Here is a 14,008-nt window from a genome sequence, read left to right as displayed (position 1 = left end):
ACCTGTCACTTACCAGTAGGTGGAGCTCCCGGCCGGACACAGACATCGCAGCAGCAAGCAGGTAACTATGAGTCTTCTACTATTGTACTATTGCTAAGTAACCATGGCAACCAGGACTGCAGTAGCGTCCTGGTTGCCATGGTTACCGATCGGAGCCCCAGCGATTAAACTGGGACTCCGATCGGAACCACGCTGCCATCAATGATCGGGGGGGGGGGGGGGGAGATGGGAGGCCGCACACTGCCACCAATGTTGTTACTGCTATAGAGAGAGGGGGGGCCGATGGTGGGCGCACACTGTGCCACCAACGATTTCTAACAATAGAGGGAGGAAGGGGGGGCCCGATGGGGGGCGCACACTGTGCCCCCAACGATATTCAAACTGGGGAGGGGGGGGGGTCTGCCCCCTGCTGCCTGGCAGCCCTGATCTCTTACAGGGGAATATGATAGTACAATTAACCCCTTCCGGTGCCGCACCTGAGGGGTTAATTGTGCTATCATATCCCCCTGTAAGAGATCGGGTGCTGCCAGGCAGCAGGGGGCAGTCTTGTACAAAGTTTGTAGTGTATTCTAACTAGAAGCGTCCCCATCACCATGGGAACGCTTCTGTGTTAGAATATACTGTCGGATATGAGTTTTCACGAAGTGAAAACTTAGATCTGAAAAAGCTTTTATGCAGACGGATCTTCGGATCCGTCTGTATGAAAGCAACCTACGGCCACGGATCACGGACACGGATGCCAATCTTGTGTGCATCCGTGTTCTTTCACGGACCCATTGACTTGAATGGGTCTGTGAACCGTTGTCCGTCAAAAAAATAGGACAGGTCATATTTTTTTGACGGACAGGATACACGGATCACGGCCTCGGCTGCAAAACGGTGCATTTTCCGATTTTTCCACGGACCCATTGAAAGTCAATGGGTCCGCGAATAAAAACGGAAAACGGCACAACGGCCACGGATGCACACAACGGTCGGGTGCATGAGGCCTCAATGTGATGCCAATGTTCTGGATTTGTTATTCCCCGAATTTTCTCAACTCTGTTGGCGACAAAGATATGGAATTTTCGAGCTTCGTTGTTTATGTATCCTAGGACAGCTTCTGAGTCTGTCCTAAAATATTCTTCATCTATTTTCAATTCCAATTCTTCTTTCAGAAACTTGCTTACTGATGCTGAAACTACGGCTGCTGTCAGTTTAAGTCTTGGTATTGTCTGAATACCGGTAGGTGCAACTCTGGCTTTCCCCATAAGCAGGGCACAGTGTATCTTTTCTTCTCCTATTACTCTGATGTAGGAGCACTGACCATAACCATAACTACTGGCATCTGAAAAATGATGAAGTTCTATTTTCTTGTACTTTCCGAAATCATGAGGTACAAAACATCTGGGTACCCGAACTTCTCTCAAGTGTTGCAAGTCTCTTATCCAACTCTCCCACCTTGGCCTCAAATTTTCAGGTATGGGCTCGTCCCATACCAACTTCTGTCTGCATAATTCTTGTAGTATTTATTTTGCTCTGAAGATTACTGGGCCCAAGAATCCCAATGGATCATATATAGAAGCCACTACCGAAAGAATGGTACGTCTAGTTGCAACTTTCTCTTCAATAGATACTTCAAAGGAGAACTAGTCATTCTCTACATTCCATCCCAATCTAAGTACTTTTTGAACTGGAAGATGATCATAGTTGAGATCTACATTCTTCATTGTTTCTGCACGTTCAGAGTCACTGATGGATTTCAGTACCTCTCTGTTGTTTGAGATAAATTTGTGAAGGCGCAGGTTTCCTCTTGCGCATAACTCTTGGCTTTCTTTCACTAGTTTGATTGCAGATTCTGTGGACTCTAGACTTATAAGACCATCATCTACATAAAAGTTTTTCTTCATAAAACTTGCTGCTGACGGGCAATCCTTTTCATTCTGATAGGCCAGGTACTTCATACCATAATTGGCGCAACCTGGAGATGATGCTGCTCCAAACAAGTGTACTTTTATTCTGTATTCTGCTGGCTGAATCTGTATCTCCGCCTCTATCGTCATTCTTCACATGAAACTGGTGGAACATCTTTTCAATGTCACACATGACCGCTACGGAATACTTTCTGAATCTACAGAGTACTCCAGGCAGAGTGTTTGTAAGATCTGGTCCTTTTAGTAGATGATCATTCAATGCAACACCATTGTATTTTGCTGAGCAATCAAATACTACTCTGATCTTATCAGTTTTTTTAGTGGTGGACACCTTGATGTGGGACGTACCACACTTCTCCTTCTTTAGGTTGATTCTTTTTTTAAATCAGATACATTTTATTATTTTGTAAAAATAAACAATATAATTTTACAAAATTCTTGTGTCATATATTATGTTCAACACAGTGCTAAAATACTCAAAACAGGATAGTCAATAAACAGGATCCTTAACATAAAGATCCAACAACCAAACTCCCCTCCCCCTCCCCACCCACTGTGAGACCTTGTTGTGAGTAGATAAGCATAAACATGTGTAAGACCAATTTGTTTTGACCTATTTGTTTTAGTAACAGACCATGACATCACCTATGCACTATAAAGCTTCAGCACACTAGGCTTAAACAAACACAATCAGCCCCATCTCTCCCCTCCCGGGCTAGCCCGGGAAGATCCTCAGACTAGATAGCCATGTACTACAAACTCCAGATCTGTCAATCCAGAGGCCCCAAACGGTATCAAATTTCAACATGCTATTATGCTTCATGTATACTCCTCTTTCCAATCTTATGACTGTATTCATTCTGGTAATGAATTCCGAAATGCTTGGGGGAAGCGGCTGTATCCATTTAGCAGCTAGGGTTTTGCGTGCCTGATATAAGATTCTGTTGATTCCGATTGTAACATTTGGTGGCAAGTTATCCGAATCCAACATACCAAGCAAGCAAATTTATAATTAGCGCTATAAATTTTGTTTAATAAATTGATTATATCTGTCCAATAGCCCTGTAGCGCACTGCAATTCCACAGCATATGGAGCAATCCGGCCCTTTCTTCCCCACAGTTCGGACACTTGGAGTCAGATCTATATCCCACCTTCCATAAGAAGATTGGAGTTCTAGTCTAGCCGCTTCGCTAGGGGTTAGAGTAGGAATCTGTGCAAGAACTTCTTCCCATTGGCTGTCTGAGATGGGGCCCACATCCCTCTCCCACTTCAACTTAACTTTGAGCAGATATTTTTTCAGCTGCTCATATAGCAAAGTATTATAAGCATCCGAAATAGCTCCTTTTACAGGACCTGGTTCTATCAGTTTTTTAAGCATGAGATGTGATCCAAATTGTAGGGGGCGCACTTTATCCTGCGAATAATAGCGTGCCTTAACTGAAGGCATTTATAGAAATGGGTAGACACTAGGCCATATTCAGTGCAAAGTTGTGCAAATTGTTTTAGGATACCTTGTGAATATAGTTGCCCTAAATTCCATAGTCCTTTAAGTTCCCAATCAGAAAATCCCTGCAGTTTGGACAATTCTATTAAATGAGGGTTATTCCAAACAGGAGACAGGTCCAATAGTTCCTGAACACTCAGAATTTCCTTAACCTTTCCCCTGACCTTCCTCATTAATCCTACTACTGGGAGGGGTTTAAAAGAGTCAGGTAAATCTTTCTCCATAATCGAAATAGGCTGGCAAACTTCCGATGCCCACTTCACCAATTCTCCGCATCTTCCCATCTCTCTCAGGGACCCCCAGCCCTTAAAGTGTTGCAACTGAGCTGCTAAGAAATATATAAAGGGGTTAGGTAACGCCAGTCCCCCCGCTTCTTTACCATGCTGTAATGTTTCATATCGGATTCTACTATTTTTATTTTTCCATAACAAGGATCTAAATATTCTCTGTAACTTATAATAATAATGCATGGGAATCCATACTGGTGAGTTATGCAATATGTAGAGCAATTGCGACAGCCATATCATCTTAAGAAGATTACCTCTACCTATCATTGACAATGGAAGCTTATGCCAGGTGACCGCTTTCTGTTTAAATCTATCCATTAGTGGTACTAGGTTATTCGTTACATAAGATCGGGGCTGTACTGAAATAGTGACTCCAAGATATTTAAAGGAGGAGACCACTTTCAGGTTAACATGATCTAAGCAAAGAGATTCCGGAAGAGGGGACAGCGGAAGAATAACTGACTTATTCCAATTGATTAATAAACCAAAGTCTGAGATTAATGATATAATGGGATCTATTGATGATGTCAGATCACCGACATATAATAACATATCGTCCGCATATAGCGAGACTCTTTCCTCCAATGTCCCCCTCTCCAGACCTCGAATCAGTGGCGTAGAACGCAAAATACAACCCAGGGGCTCTATAGCAATGGCAAACAGGAGGGGTGACAAAGGGCATCCCTGCCTGGTGCCTCTCTCCAGTGTCATCATTGGGGATAGTTTACCATTTATTCGCAGCCTAGCTCTCGGTTGACTATAGAGCAATTTTACCCAATTAATGCATCCAGGGCCGAATCCTAGTTTTGCCATAACCGCCCATAAGTATTCCCATTCAACAGTATCAAAGGCCTTTGCAGCGTCTAAGGAGATCACTGCAGGGCATCCCACATCCCATTCTTTTCCCCCCATCTGAATATTGAGGAACAGACGCCTAAGGTTTAATGACGTGGATTTTCCTGGCATAAACCCGCACTGCTCTTCATGTATAATGTGGGAGATAACATTCAGGAGCCTATTAGCAAGTAGAGATGTCGCGAACAAAAAAATTTCCGTTCGCGAACGGCGAACGCGAATTTCTGCAAATGTTCGCGAACGGGCGAACCGCCATTGACTTCAATAGGCAGGCGAATTTTAAAACCCACAGGGACTCTTTCTAGCCACAGTAGTGATGGAAAAGTTGTTTCAAGGGGACTAACACCTGGACTGTGGCATGCCGGAGGGGGATCCATGGCAAAACTCCCATGGAAAATTACATAGTTGACGCAGAGTTGGATTTTAATCCGAAAAGGGCATAAATCACCTAACAATCCAATTTTTTTTTGAACAACGTGGTTTAAAACATCCAGTGTGTGTATACGATCAGGTATGATGTTGTATCGATCAGGTAGTTTAAGGGTTACGCCCGCTTCACAGACATTGACAGACCAAACTCCCCTTTTAATGCACCGCAAACAACCGCAAACAGTCCATTTGCTCAACCGCATTCCCCATTTGCACAAGGTTGGATACCAAGCTAGCCATGTCCCGTTGATGTCATTGAAGGTTTCTTCCTCCACCCAGCCACGTACAACACCAAGGGTCCCCGAAAGGTGAATTGAATTGATTTTTCGAACGGGGAGATGGTTAAAAAAACGCTGGCTCCCTCCCCTTTGTTTGAATCCACGCCACGGTCACGGCGTCTGCGCCGTGCAATTTACTGTCACACCCGATATGAGTGGTATTTTCTGTAGTACTATTCTCATCAGTTTAATCCCTGTTACGTGACATCCCCAATCTGGGGTCCATTTATTAAATAGATTTTTCGAACGGGGAGATGGTTAAAAAAAACGCTGGCTCCCTCCCCTTTGTTTGAATCCACGCCACGGTCACTGCGTCTGCGCCGTGCAATTTACTGTCACACCCGATATGAGTGCTATTTTCTGTAGTACTATTCTCATCAGTTTAATCCCTGTTACGTCCCATATCAGGGATTGCCTTTTGTGAAAAAAATTTTAGGCCGGGTACCTTCGACTGCCTTCACAGTGACAGACCAAACTCTGATACACCAAACTGAATTGATTTTAAGAACCGGGAGATGGAAAAAGCAGCTTGGTCGGTCCTCTTACTCCCAAGTTGGGGCACTGCGCGTGCACGGAGCAATGTGCTGTGACACCCTATATGAGTGGTGTCTTAACTAGTACTATTCCTATCAGTTTATTCCCTGTTACGTCCCCTATCCGGGGACGTGTGTCGAATTGATTAATCATTGTCGAATTAACGACATCCTGAAATAATTTTGTTCTGAGCTCTGTACTTGCTTTGTATTGGAATTGATGGGGATTTTTTAAATTGTTTGCATTATTTCTAATACAAAAATCATAATAAAGTCTCTTAATAGTTTATTTTATGTATTAAAAACTCATACAACTTAAAAAAAAAAAGTTTTTTCTATAAAAAATTATCCAGCCGATCGCTTTTAGTCTGATCATAATGAAGCAACGGCCTTATCTGGGGTGTGGCAACATTGCCAACACACTCATAGAGGTGATGATCGCTTCATTGTGATACGCAAGCCCCTTCACCAGAACAAGGTACCGATCACGAAGGGGAATTGACACATGTATGTGCCTTTTTTTTGTTTTGTTTTTGCAGCCACAGTGCCGCACTAGAGGCCAGAAAAATTTGGCATGTACACATGCCTGAAAAATTAGGTATTGTAGCAGCGGCCGGAAAAATTTATGTTTTCCAGGCAGAAAGGTGACTAAAACATTGCGGCTTGAACCCTAGTTGGTGGCGGAGAATTCACGAAAGTCATCCGGTATGCAGACATTAAATACAGCAGCGTGGGGACCATTTTGAGGCCAAGGCATGTCATCAGGCCTTTTGTTAGTCAAACGTATCCCCCACTGTCAGTCCCTTCGGGATCCATGCCTCATTCATCTTAATGAAGGTGAGGAAATCAACACTTTTTAGACTAAGGCGACTTATTTTGTCAGTGACAATGCCTCCTGCTGCACTGAAGGTCCTTTCTGACAGGACACTTGAAGCGGGGCAGGCCAGAAGTTCTATCGCAAACTGGGATAGTTCAGGCCACAGGTCAAGCCTGCACACCTAGTAGTCAAGGGGTTCATCGCTCCTCAGAGTGTCGATATTTGCAGTTAAGGCGATATCTGCAGTTTTAGGCAGATATTCCTAATGAACTTTTGAATCCCAATATATGTGTTAAATTTATTCAGCTTAAATTTCTGGCAAAACAATATCCAAATAAAATATTAGAAGGATCCCTAGAAAGAGCAAGAAGGTTACCTAGGAATTCGCTGTTGACAGGTAAGACACTTCAGAAGAAAGAAGTAGACTCTCAATTCAGGATAGTTCTACCGTACACAACACAACGTAGGAAAGTGGAGGAGATAATTAAACGCCACTGGCATCACCTACTGCAGGACAAAACTATAGGTAGAAAAATGCCGTTGGGACCACAAATAAAGTGGCCCCTTCCATCAAAACGAAACCAAACAAAATATCTGGCCTTAGCGGGTGAATCAACCTAAAGGAGTTCTATAGATGTGGTCAGTGCATCTGCTGCAAAACAACTAAAGCTGCAAAAAAGGTGCTCTCTACCCAAATTCCTTTACGTGGGAGATAGAGCGCTTTCTTATGTGTAATTCAACTAGTGTGGTCTACCTCGTCCAATGTCCGTGCTCCAGACAATATATTGGACGAACAAAAAGAGCCTTGAGAGTGAGAATATCCGAACATATTTCCAATATCAAGAAAGGATATCTGAAACACTCACTCTCAAGGCACTTTAAGGAAGCGCACAGACAAGATCCCACAGGGCTGATCTTTGTGGCCCTGGAGAGGATTGACAAACATTGGCGAGGTGGAAACCACATTGAGCGGATGTCAAGAGCGGAATCTAAGCAGATTTACGATTTCGGAAGCATGATTCCAGCAGGCTTAAATGCAGAATTAGAGATTTTCGGTTTCCTATGAGTTAGGGCGGTGTGCCCTTCATCCAATGGGGGATCACATGTCTGGTCATCTATCGGCACTATGATCCCCCCTTGGTGATAGGCCCACTTCCCCATTTCTACAACAGATCACTCTGAAAATATAGAGATCTAAAGGATATAGAAAAAACTATGTTGATATTAAGTTCCATGAATATGTTTTCTATCAATATAGATCGCAGACAAGACTGCAATATACTTTCCCTTTATGTGTTATATGTAATTGAATTTTATTGGGGGGTTTTATATATATTTTTTTAAATTTTTTAATATTTGGCAACCTGGTAGCAACTTTTCCCCTATTAGATGTATTAATTGCAATAATATGAAGAATATACATAAAAAACGCATGTGTTACTCAAAAAACGCATGCAAAACGCATCAATACCGCAATGACAAAATACACATTCCAGTCCAGGTTTTGAGGAGGACCTGTGGCGGTAAAAAAGGACGTGACGTTGTAGCAGGTATATAGCCACTGAGGAAGGGGAGCGAAGTCCCCGAAACGCGTCTGGCGTTATACCCCTGCTTTGATAAGGAATCCGGATACGATTAGGACAATTTAAAACTATCTGCAAACTTGGAGCGCTCCATTTTCTGCTACTGTGAGTACTATCTCACTTGAACACCGGAATAAAGACATCAAATCTCGCAATATCTCTGGAGAGATCACGTGACACATACCAGAGAGCGAGGACGCCGGGAAGCAGCGACAGCCGTGCGGTGGTAAGAGGAGAGCTGGACAACGGGACTGCCGGGCATCAACATACAACTGGTAAGCAATATTTTCCCCCAGCACCGACCACTAGGTGATATTGCTGCCAGTACCACTATAAGCGTTGAGAGAGGCGCTCTGCTCCACATGGACCAGACTGCGATTTAATGTGGACACTATCCGTCAAATAGACCGACCTTTGGGAGCTTATACCGTCTGAATGCAGATTACATTCAAAATTTAAAGGAACACTGTCCAAAGGCCAATACGGAACTTATTGACCACACAAGTCCCAAAAGCAGGATTTGGGTAATTCAACCATACCCAGCTGAAAGGACTCTTATCCTTTGAGGCGTTGTTTCACATAGAAGATTTTACCCTACATATAGGACCCTATCACCAGTGGATTGCCTTTTTTATCTTTATTTTTATGGGACATTTTATCCGTAATTTGTGATGTATCAATAGTGTGATATTTTTATAGTGTGAATATATCTTTTATAGTGTGATTATACTTGCTGTTCAAATTTATTTTATTGAGTTTAAATGCTGTGGATGTGACCCACATAGCGAGTGCCAGTCTCACATTTATTCATTCACTATTTATTCTGACTGATTGGGTGATCAGTTTTAGACTAGAGCACCTTTGCCATATAGAGAAAGGTGGTGAGCTATCAGCGTTAATTTACCTTTCCAAATGTGATTATATCACGAAAAATTTTAAATAGAATTTTTTTTATCTGCAAGGTATTTGAGTGAGTGACACCCTGTAACGGTATGAGTGGAGGCCTAGCCACTAGCCAGTGGCCACAATACAGTCTGTGTGGGCCTGACACACACGGGCTTGCAAATGTGATTATATCACAGAAAATTTTTAAATATAATTTTTTTTATCTGCAAGGTACTTGAGTGAGTGACACCCTGTAACGGTATGAGTGGAGGCCTAGCCACTAGCCAGTGGCCACAATACAGTCTGTGTGGGCCTGACACACACGGGCTTGCAAATGTGATTATATCACAGAAAATTTTTAAATATAATTTTTTTTATCTGCAAGGTACTTGAGTGAGTGACACCCTGTAACGGTATGAGTGGAGGCCTAGCCACTAGCCAGTGGCCACAATACAGTCTGTGTGGGCCTGACACACACGGGCTTGCAAATGTGATTATATCACAGAAAAATTTTAAATATAATTTGTAACGGCACCGTTTCAGCAGACAAGGGGTTAAAATCCGTTTAGGCGATATGCCCCTTTCTGAGAGAAAGGCACAGCTACTGCAGAACACCAACCTCCTGAACTGGATACAAAATAGCACTCCAAACTGGAACCTCGCAAATAGCTGCCGAAAGACGAACAGGAAAAGCGTATCAGTCAGCTTACACTCCTGGCAATCAGTCTCCAACAGCATACAGGGAATCCCCCCAATAACGAGACAAGGCTCCGTCTTGAGGGTCAAACAGTGGTCTGACTGTACTTCAAGTACAGCCTCTTTTATTGATAAAAAAAACAAACATAGTACTGCCCACAGGGTTTTGAAATCCAACCAATCAGTAATTCACAACACACACAATGTAAATACAGCAACCAATCATTCCCGCCCCCTAGAGGACCAGAAGGGAGACTGCGACACAGAACAGATACAACATATCCCCACAATGCATCATGGTTTCCTCCTCTCTGCCTGGGAGACGACCGAAGACAATCCAATTATCTCTCAGGACAAAGGGGAGATCACCAATACACATGTGGAGACAACAGGACAGACATCACCATTTAAACACACAATGGGACAATGGGACAATGGAACCACACCCAGCATATTCCTCCCAAGCTGACAAGTTACACTTATTATAAGTTGTTATAACTTTGTGAGGTTACATTGTCCATACATAAAACTTACATCAATTTAAACAGTATAACTTGGGGGACAAACCTATCCAAAATTCCCTGGAATAGGTTCAGGGGTTTAAAAGTTACTATGGGCCATAATCCTGAGGCAAGAGGCTTTTAAACAGCCCCCTCCAAAACCCAGTGGCGAGGTTGGTTTCGCCACACATCTCCCCCCCCCCCCAGGGAAGACTAACCAGAAACCTGACCTCACGCCGGTCGGTACCTGAGTTAGTCTGGCAGGCCACCCACAACAAAATACTGGACCTGCTGAATTTCGTAGCCTGTCTCTGTCCAGTGAATCCACCAAGATTATATTTGTAGCTGGTACTCCCGGTCTCTGAGTTGCTCCCTGGCTTGGAGTGGAGGTTGCTTTGTGGGCAGGGATCAGCGGTACTCTGCCCTGGTGCCAGCGTTACCACGGAAGAAGCCTGGTTGGAGTCTGGTTGTTGGAGGGGGAAACCGACTGTCTCCCCTTTGGCTAAACAGCCCTGTTGCTGGGGGACAGGAACAACTGTCCCTACCCCCTGTGCTGTAAGTGCAGAGACCACGGTCCCATCTGCACAGTTGTGGGGCTTACTGTCTCCCCCTGGTGCGTTAATCTGCCGCTGGGGAGAGGGGGTAACGAGCTCCTCTCCCATACATACTTCCAGTCACTGGGGAGGGCGACCGACCGCCTCCGCTCCCAATACAGTGTCCTGCTGCTGGGGAAAGGAGACTGGGCTCTCTATTCCCTGTAGGACACTCTGCCGCTGGGGGACAGGACCGACTGTCTCTGCCCCCTGTAACTCTGTCTGCCGCTGGGGAATGGAGACTCGGCTCCCAATTCCCAAAAAATCATGCTGCTGCTGGGGGGCAGGAACAACTACCTCTGCCCCCTGTAACTCAGCCTGCCGCTGGGGAGGGAGGCCGATGCTCTCCCCTCCCTGCACTTCACACTGCCGCTGGGGAATGGAGACTAGGCTCCCAATTCCCAAAAAATCATGCTGCTGCTGGGGGGCAGGAACAACTACCTCTGCCCCCTGTAACTCAGCCTGCCGCTGGGGAGGGAGGCCGTTGCTCTCCTCTTCCTGCATTTCACACTGCCTTCCCGGCATATCACTGCTGCTGGGGGGCAGGAACAACTACCTCTGCCCCCTGTAACTCAGCCTGCCGCTGGGGAGGGAGGCCGCTGCTCTCCTCTCCCTGCACTTCACACTGCCACTGGGGAATGGAGACTGGGCTCCCACTGTCCCGCAACCGTAACTTCCGATGGAGGTCCACCCAACGTGGCAGCTGACCGTCACCTTCTGCCCGGTATAGTAGGGTCTTAGACACTAGACTCCTCACGAACTTCACGTATTTCTCACCTGGATTGGGTCCGAAGAAGTTCAGCCGCAACCACATCATACGGTCAAATTCCTCAACAGAGTATCTGTACTCCACTGCTGGTTCCATCCTGGTGCTTTTAGGGTCGCTGTACTGAGACATGCGTTGCCCGTAAATTGTAGAATCCAAAGAAATGGTGTCTCCTGTAGCTGTCCTTCTGGCTGTAGGAACGATCCCGCTGCTTGCCACCAATGTAACGGACCGGTTTCAGCAGACAAGGGGTTAAAATCCGTTTAGGCGATATGCCCCTTTCTGAGAGAAAGGCACAGCTACTGCAGAACACCAACCTCCTGAACTGGATACAAAATAGCACTCCAAACTGGAACCTCGCAAATAGCTGCCGAAAGACGAACAGGAAAAGCGTATCAGTCAGCTTACACTCCTGGCAATCAGTCTCCAACAGCATACAGGGAATCCCCCCAATAACGAGACAAGGCTCCGTCTTGAGGGTCAAACAGTGGTCTGACTGTACTTCAAGTACAGCCTCTTTTATTGATAAAAAAACAAACATAGTACTGCCCACAGGGTTTTGAAATCCAACCAATCAGTAATTCACAACACACACAATGTAAATACAGCAACCAATCATTCCCGCCCCCTAGAGGACCAGAAGGGAGACTGCGACACAGAACAGATACAACATATCCCCACAATGCATCATGGTTTCCTCCTCTCTGCCTGGGAGACGACCGAAGACAATCCAATTATCTCTCAGGACAAAGGGGAGATCACCAATACACATGTGGAGACAACAGGACAGACATCACCATTTAAACACACAATGGGACAATGGGACAATAGAACCACACCCAGCATATTCCTCCCAAGCTGACAAGTTACACTTATTACACTTATTATAAGTTGTTATAACTTTGTGAGGTTACATTGTCCATACATAAAACTTACATCAATTTAAACAGTATAACTTGGGGGACAAACCTATCCAAAATTCCCTGGAATAGGTTCAGGGGTTTAAAAGTTACTATGGGCCATAATCCTGAGGCAAGAGGCTTTTAAACAGCCCCCTCCAAAACCCAGTGGCGAGGTTGGTTTTGCCACATAATTTTTTTTATCTGCAAGGTATTTGAATGAGTGACACCCTGTAACGGTATGAGTGGAGGCCTAGCCACTAGCCAGTGGCCACAATACAGTCTGTGTGGGCCTGACACACACGGGCTTGCAACTGTGATTATATCACAGAAAAATATTAAATATAATTTTTTTTTATCTGCGAGGTATTTTCTGTCACACCCTGTATGAATGGTGTGCACACAGTACTGTCTGTGACTGAGCCTGCAGCCTCTCACACACGGGAAGCCAGGCAACTGCAATATATATGTATATATATATAAAAAAATAAAAAGCACACTGATGTACCAGGGCTTTTTGGGGTGCTGTCAGGACGCTGTCCTTACAGCAGATGAGTCTGTGGACACAGAACACTGCCCTAGCTAACGCTTTCCCTATTAAATCAGTAGCAGCAGCACTGTCCCTCCTCTCACTAAGAATGTAGCTTCCGAATGAATCTAAAATGGATGCTGTCCAGGAGGTGGGAGGGTCTGGGAGGGAGGGTCTGCTGCTGATTGGCTGGAATGTGTCTGCTGACTGTGAGGTACAGGGTCAAAGTTTACTCAATGATGATGTATAGGGGGTGGACCGAACATCGCATATGTTCGCCCGCCACGGCGAACGTGAAAAAGCTATGTTCGCCGGGAACTGTTCGCCAGCGAATAGTTCGGGACATCACTATTAGCAAGTACCTTGGCCAACACTTTTATATCTACTGTTAAAAGTGAGATGGGTCTATATGAATCTACCATATTGGGATCCTTATCTGGTTTAGGGATCACCACCACCAATGCTTCTCTCATAGAGCTAGGTAAAATACCTGTCCTATAAGATTCATTAAACACCTGTAAGAGATGGGGGAGCAAAGCTTCTTGATGTTTTTAGTAGAATTTCCCAGGCAGACCATATCCCCCAGGTGCTTTTCCGTTAGGAAGCGACTGCACCGCCAATACCATCTCTTCCAATTGAATGACCCCATCTAGTAATAATCTCAAATCATCAGACAGGCTGGGCATCTGGATATTATGCAGGTATTGCTCTCTGTCACTACAGTCAATCCCTAGTCTGGACTTATAGACACAGAACAGTTAATACATATAAAGCGACCCTCATCATCCACATGTACCTCCCGTGATATAAAGGGAACATTTCTATGCACCAACACGCTCACCCCTCTCGATTGCATAAAGTAGGAGGAATGAAACTTCTGTGCCACCCAAGCCTTATGAATAAGATGTGTTCTCTCAGAAGTGAGATGAGTTTCTGAGAG

At 44.8% G+C, this 14,008-nt stretch overlaps 1 protein-coding gene across 1 annotated transcript in view; it reads left to right on the top strand.

Moving 5' to 3' along the window:
* Window positions 1-14,008, top strand: part of LOC122923818 (carbonic anhydrase 1-like) — a 71,583-nt gene that overhangs the window by 9,629 nt on the left and 47,946 nt on the right. The gene's annotated exons all lie outside the window — the stretch shown is intronic.

Source organism: Bufo gargarizans, unplaced genomic scaffold (assembly GCF_014858855.1).
Source record: "Bufo gargarizans isolate SCDJY-AF-19 unplaced genomic scaffold, ASM1485885v1 original_scaffold_1964_pilon, whole genome shotgun sequence".
In the NCBI taxonomy this organism is placed as follows: Eukaryota; Metazoa; Chordata; class Amphibia; order Anura; family Bufonidae; genus Bufo; species Bufo gargarizans.
The sequence above is the reverse complement of the archived record's forward strand: the minus strand, read 5'-3'. Positions and strand labels throughout refer to the sequence as shown.